This window comes from Muntiacus reevesi, chromosome 2, assembly GCF_963930625.1.
Source record: "Muntiacus reevesi chromosome 2, mMunRee1.1, whole genome shotgun sequence".
NCBI lineage: Eukaryota > Metazoa > Chordata > Mammalia > Artiodactyla > Cervidae > Muntiacus > Muntiacus reevesi.
The window spans coordinates 62,713,458-62,721,166 of NC_089250.1; positions in this window are offsets into that span (position 1 = coordinate 62,713,458).

Consider the following 7,709-nt stretch of genomic DNA (forward strand, 5'->3'; position numbering starts at 1 on the left):
ATAGAACTACTATACAATTCAGCAATTTCACTCCTGGGTATTTATCCAAAGAAAATAAAAACACTAATTTAAAAAGATATGCACTCCTGTGGTCACTGCAGCATTATTTACAACAGCCAAGATATGGAAGCAACTTAAGTGCCCATCAATAGCTGAATGGATAGAGTATGTGGTATAAATATCTATTAACAGACCCTGGTGACTCAGAGGATAAAGCGTCTGCCTGCAATGCAGGAGACCCAGGTTCAATCCCTGGGTGGGGAAGATCCCCTGGAGAAGGAAATGGCAACCCACTCTGGTATTCTTGCCTGGAGAATCCCATGGACAGAGGAGCCTGGCGGGCTACAGTCCATGGGGTCGTCAAGAGTCGGACATGACTGAGCAATATTTGGAAAAATAGACATTTTTCTAAAGAAGACATACAGATGGCCAACAGGCACATGAAAAGATGCTCAACATCACTGATCAACAGGGAAACACAAATCAAAACCACAATGAGATATCACCTCTCACCTGTCAGATGGCTATTATCAAAAAGACAACAGATAACAAACGTAGGTGAAGATGTAGTGAAAAGAGAACCCTGTTGCACTACTGGTGGAAATGTGAGTTGGTGCAGCCACTATGGAAAACAGTATAGATACCATATAATTGTGGTATCAATTTCCCAAATATATATTACTCAGCCACAAAAAAGAATGAAATATTGCCATTTGTGACAACTTGGATGAATACCTAGAAGGTATTATGCTAAGTGAAGTAAGTCAGAGAAAGAAAAATGTTCTATGATTTTACTTATATGTGAAATCTAAAAACCGAAACAAAGGAACATAACAAAACAGAAACAGTGATAGATACGGAGAACAAACAGGTGGTTGCAGACTCAGGCGTGGGGGGAGGAAAGAGATGAAGGAGATTAAGAGTTACAGAATTCAAGTTACAAAAGAAATGAGTCAAGGGTATGAAATGTCCAGTGTGGGGAATATAGTCAATAATTATGGGGACTTCCCCAGCAGTCCAGCGGTTAAGATGTTGTGCTTCAAATGCAGGAGACACAGGTTCAATCCCTGGTCCAGGAACTAAGAGTCTGCATGCTGCGCAGCAAGGCCAAAATAAGTTCTTTAATAAAATAAATAACTAAGTAATGTCTCTTACAGGGACAGACTGTAACTAGACTTATTGAGGTAATCATTTTGCAATGTCTAAAAATATCGAATTACTATGTTGTGTAACAGAAACTAACACAGTGTACACAGGTCAGTTGTACTTCAAAAAGAAACTCAGAAAAATAGATCAGATTTATGGTTACTAGAGGCAGGGGGAGGGGACTGGGAATTGGATGAAAGTAGTCAAGAGCTATTAACTTTCAGTTATAAGATAAATAGATACTAGGGATTTAATGTACAACATAATAAATATAATACTGCTATATATGAAAGTTAAGAGAATAAATCATAAGAGTTCTCATCATGAGGAAACTTTTTTCTATTTAATTTTGTATCTCTATGAGATGATGGATGTTCACTAAACTTACTGTGAAAATCATTTCATAATGTTATGTAAATCAAATCATTATTTACATGTGTGTCAATTTATATCTCAATAAAACTGGAAGAAAAACAAAAACAAAATATATATATATTAGAAGAACAGTTTCTTATTTTTTCAGGAGACTTGTGAGCAGTTTTCCCTTTTGGCACCGAATATACAATCCAATACAATGATAATAAGGATTTCTCATTGATAGCTACATCATGGCTCAGAAAAATCTGTCCCATCATATTATATATACTTTTCTTTTTTTGAAAATATTCAAGGGACTGATTCAACATGTCATGTTTTCAAGTATCTTTTTAATATTGCTGGCTTATTGATGCTTTCATTGGCAAGAGTATCATTACAAATAATGCATTAGTATATGTCACTTTTGGTTTTGCACATTTGATAAAGTCTTTTAAAACACTGTCTTACTAAGCTTATCCTTTTTTTTTTGGCTGTGCCGGGTCTTCCTTGAAGTGTGGGCTTTTCTCTAGCTGCAGAGAGTGGGGGCTACTCTCTAGATGCGGTGAAAGGGCTTTTTATTGCAGTGGCTTCTCTTGTGGAGCACCGGCTCTAGGGCATGCGGGCTTCAGTGGTTGTGGCGCAAGGGCTCAGTAGTTGCAGCTTCCCGGCTCAAGAGCACAGGATCAGTAGTTGTGGGACACAGGTTTAGTGGCTCCAAGGCATGTGGGATCTTCTCAGACCAGGGATCCAACCCACGTCTCCTGTACTGGCAAGTGGATTGTTTACCACTGAGCCACCACGGAAGTCCCTACCCTTTCTTCTTGCTGCTGCTGCAGCTGCTAAGTCACTGCAGTCGTGTCCAACTCTATGCGACCCCATAGACGGCAGCCCACCAGGCTCTGCCATCCCTGGGATTCCCCAGGCAAGAATACTGGAGTGGGTTGTCATTTCCTTCTCCAATTCCTTCTTCTTAATGAGGCACAAATAAAGCCATTGTCTGCTAACTAATGTTAAGTACTTCCCTCAATATCACTATTCATTCTTCCTATATTTTCACCTTCTCATTCTCAATTTTTGTAGCATGAAAACAGTCCATTTAAGGACAATTTGAACTATTTCAATAAAAATGCTACTTTTTTCACACGTTCAAGATATTCCTGATTATGAACTGTCTGAAAAAACCACACTGCAAATTTCTAACCAAAACTCAGTTGAAAGTCATGGCAATAAGTTGCCAAAAATGAATAAAATTCTCCCACACTTTCATTCATAACTAACTTCAAATTAGTTTGTGGTATCTTGTTATAGCAGCCCAAACAGACTAAGACACCATGTCCTAGTGGGAATGAAGTGGTATCTCATTGTGGTTTTGATTTGCATTTCCTTAATGAATAATATTAGATATCTTTTCAAGTGCTTGTTGGCCATCTGTATACTTCTTTGGAGAAATGTCTATCTCCTTTGCCCAGTTTTTTTATTGCATTGTCTTTATTGTTGAGTTTTAAAAGTTCTTTATATATTCCGGATATGAAACCCTCACCAGCTATTTGATTTGCAAATATTTTCTCCCGTTCTGTAGGCTGTCTTTTCATTTTAGTTATAGTGTCCTTTGAAGCACAAAGTTTTTAATTTTTAGAAAATCCAATTTATCTGTTTTTCTTTGTTTACTTGTGCTTTAAGGTGTCTTCTAAGAAGCCACTGCCTAATCCAAGGTCACAAAAATTTATGTTTTCTCCAAAGAATTTTATAGTTTTAGCTCCTATTTAGGTCTTTGATTCATAGTTTGTTTTTTATATGGTGTTAAATAGTGGTACAAAATTTCTTATGCAAGTAGATATCCAGTTGTGCCAGCATAATTTGTTAAAAATGTTCCCCATTGGATTGCCTTGGCACCTTTTTCAAAAATCAATTGACCATGAAGGTTTATTTCTGCATTCTCAGTTCTATTCCATGAATTTGTATGTCTACCCTTATGCCAGCACCACACTTTCTTGATTATTGTCTCCTTGTAGTAAGTTTTAAAATCATTATGTGTGAATCCTCCAGCTTTGTTTTTTTTCAGATTGTATTGACTATTCCGGGTCCCTTGCCTTTCTATATGACTTTTAAGATCAGCTTGTCCAGTTCTCTAAAAAAGGCAACTGAGTTTTGATAGAGATTCCATTGAATCTGTAGACTAATTTTGGTACAAATGCCATCTTAACAATATTATGTCTTTTAACCCATGAAAATGGAAATATTTTCCCATTTACTTAGATCTTGAGACATTTAACAATGTTTTATTGTTTTCAGTGTACAAATCTTCTTGTATTTTTGTTAAATTTACTCCCAAATAATTTATTCTCTTTTATGCTGTTATAAGTGGAAATGTTTAATTTCATTTCTATATTGTTAATTGCAAATGTACAGAAGTAAATCGACCTTTGTATATTGATTTTATATCCTGCAACCTTGTTAATCTAATGTTTTTCTCTTATTTGGGAGAGGTATAAAAAGAACAATTAACTTTAGACTTTAAATTAAAAACATGTACCAGTCGGAATGGTCTCTAGATATAACAGTTAGGCACCTGACAGGAAACATACAGCTCACTCAAATTAGAAAGATGAGAAGAGGGTTTAGTAAAAAGACTATTTACAAAGGTATATTACATATATATTTATATGTATATATACACACATATATATACATATACATGTATATATATACATATATATGTCTGTGTGTATATATATACATATATATAAAATATATATGCATATATATTACAAAGGGCAGAGTATAAGAGAACCTCAAGGGATAGTGTAGTAATCTGGGGCTAGTACTAGCATAGCCATTACCATATCTAGCCTGAAAGAATAAGGGAACAGAAAAGTTAGCATCGCCTGAAAAGAAGTTGAGAGAAACAGTGACCTTCAATTAAGAGACTAGCTAGCCTGAAGCACCCCCGCTAGAAGAAAGCCATGAGAATAAATATCATGACCTCATTCAATTTCCTTTCCCAATCTACTGCCCAGACACCCCACTGACTGAACCCAAGTAGAAGCTAGGGAAAGAGTGAACCTATTGGTGTAGTTCATACAGGACCACAAGAGTAGAGAACAATCCACCCTCATGGGGGAGAGAAGGTGGAGAGGACATCCAGAGGAGCAAATGGAAGATACCCTCACACAAGGTTATGCCACAGTGATAGACCACCTCATCAGAATCACTCAAAGAAAGTATGAGGAAGAAAACAATAAAAAATACTGAATCACTATGTTGTACACTTGAAACTAGTATCATACTGGAAATTACATTTCAATAAAAAATAAAGTACCTGATTAGTAATAAAATGTGAAAGAATTTTTAAAAAAGAAAATAATAAAAGTCAACATTAGGATAGTAGAAAATAAACATAACAATTGACAGTAACAACTAAGTCAAAAGTTTGTTCTTGAAAAATGAATAATAAAATTTAAAATCTCTGGCAAGACTAATCAAGGCATAAGTAAGTAGTATTAGGGATAAGAAAGAACAACTTTATGCTAATAAATTCCTGAAAAATACAATTTTCTTTGGTGATCACTTTGTGATGTATAAAAATATCAAATCATTATGTGATACTCCTAAAAATATTAAATCACTCTGTTGTACACCTAAATAGTATAAGTCAATTATACTTTAATTTAAAAAATGCCACTCTGTAAATTGGGGAAGAGAATAGGATTTAGGAAAGGACTTTCCTTCTTCTCTCTGGTCTAGAATTCAGTATGTTGTCTGATGATCAAGGGTATCCCAGAGTGTGGGGTGAGTTAGCCTTGGTCACAAAGAAGCTCTGAATAATGAGTGGGGTGGGTTGTGGTTCTATGAGCAGCCATAGCTAATGGTAGTTATTAGTTTCTAGATGCTGTCATTTCCCCAATTTTCAGTCAGATCTTATTAAAAGTTCATACACCATGATGAAGTGGAATTTATCCCATAAATGGCTCAATATCCATAAATCAGTGTGATACACATATTAACAAATTGAAAAATAGAACCATATGATGATCTCAATAGATACAGGAAAAGTGTTTGACAAAATTCAACACCTATCTGGCTGCTCTCACTCTCTAAGACTGCCCACAATCTGTCTGTGGGGTGTGTTTCTCCCAGGGCTCCTCTCACCTTTTGAGATGGACTGTATCCTGTCTATAGTGTATCTCTTTCACTTTTTGGTTCACTCTTGAATTCTTTCCTGTGTGAAGGCCAAGGACCTCACTTGGTGGCCTGTTCCAGGAACTTACCTGAGACCTAGGACATGACCACCCTCTTGTGCATCATTTTCCTGAAACATCTTTACAAAGGAAGAGGAATAAGGTGGTCTTCTCCCCCTCCCCACTTCTCCTTAGATTATAAAAATGTAGCCCACTTAGTTCTTGGGGTAGAGCCCTCTTGCCTATCTGTATCCTTCATAGGGTCCTATATTAATAAGTCCATTTCTTGCCTATCAAAAAAAATTCAACATCCACTCATGACAAAGACTCTTAACAAAGTGGGTACAGATAGAACATATCTCAACATAATAAAGGCTATATATGACAAATCTACCATCAATATCATATTCAATGATGAAAAGCTGAAAGCATTTCCTCTAAGATAAGGAAAAAGGCAAGGATGCCCACTCTCACCACTTTTATTCAACATAGTATCAGAAGTTCTAGCCATAGCAATCAGACAACCAAACAAAAGGAATACAAGTTGGAAAAGAAGTAAACCTGTCACTGTTCACTGATGACATGATATAGAATCTATTTATAGAAAATTATAAAGACACCACCAAAAAACTATTAAAAATAATAAATGAACTTTATCATACCATATAAACATAAGACTAGAACCATAAAGCTCCTAGAAGAAAACATAGTATGCTCTTTGATATTGGTTTTAACAATATTTTTTTGGATATGTCTCACACAAGGGAAACAAAAGCAAAAAAAACACAAAAGAAACCAAATGGGATTACATCAAACTATCCCAGGTACAGAGAAGGAAACTATCAACAAAATGAAAAAGCTGTCTACTGAATGGGAAAAGATATTTGCAAACAATATATATGATAAGGGATTAATTATCCAACATCAACTCAAGAAAACAAACCAATTAAAAGATGGACAGAGGACATGAATAGGCATTTTTCTAAAGAAGACATATAGATAACACACAAACACATGAAAAGATGCTCAGCATCACTAATCATCAGGAAATGCAAACCAAACCCAATGAGCTATTCTCTCATACCTGTCAAAATGGCTATCATCAAAAAGACAACAAATAAATGTGGGCGAGGATGTGATGAAAAGGAAACCCCTGTGTACTGTTAGTGGGAATGTAAATTGATGTAGCCACTATGGAAAACAGTATGAAAGATTTCTCAAAAAATTCAAAATAGAACTCCCTTGAGATCTAGCAATTCCATTTCTGGGTATTTATTTGAAGAAAACAAAAATGCTAATTTGAAAAGATATATACATGCTGATATGCATGCCTATATTCAATGCAGCATTACTTAGAATAGTCAAGATACAGAAGGAACCTAAATGTCCATCAAGAGACGAATGGATAAAGAAGATATGGGGGGGGGGGGGGGTGTATGTATATATATGTGTGTGTGTATGTATATATATTCATATACATATATGAATATTAGTCACACAAAAGAATGAAATCTTGCTCTTTGTAAAAATATGAATGGACCTAGACAGTATTATGCTAAATGAAATAAGTCAGAAAAAGACAAATACCATATGATTTCACTTATATGTGGAACCTAAAAGACAAAAGAAATGAACAAATAAAACAGAAACAGACTCATAGATACAGAGAACAAATTGGTGGTTGCCATGGGGGAGGTGGGGTAGGGGGGAAGACTAAAATAGATGACAGAAATTAAGAGGCACAAAATTCCAGTTGTAAGATAAGTGAGTCATGGGGATGTAATATACAGCACAAGGAATATAGTCAATAATACTGTAATAACTTAGTATGGTGACAGATGGTAACTAGGCTTTTGTGGTGGTCATTTTGTAATGTGTAAAAGTATCTATTTACTATATTCTACATACAGTATAGTTCTTATATAGTTCTATATAAGCCCTATGGAATTTATATAATATTGTAAGTCAGCTATATATACTGCAATTAAAAAATAAAAAATGAAAATCTCTCCCCTCGCCCCCCAGAAA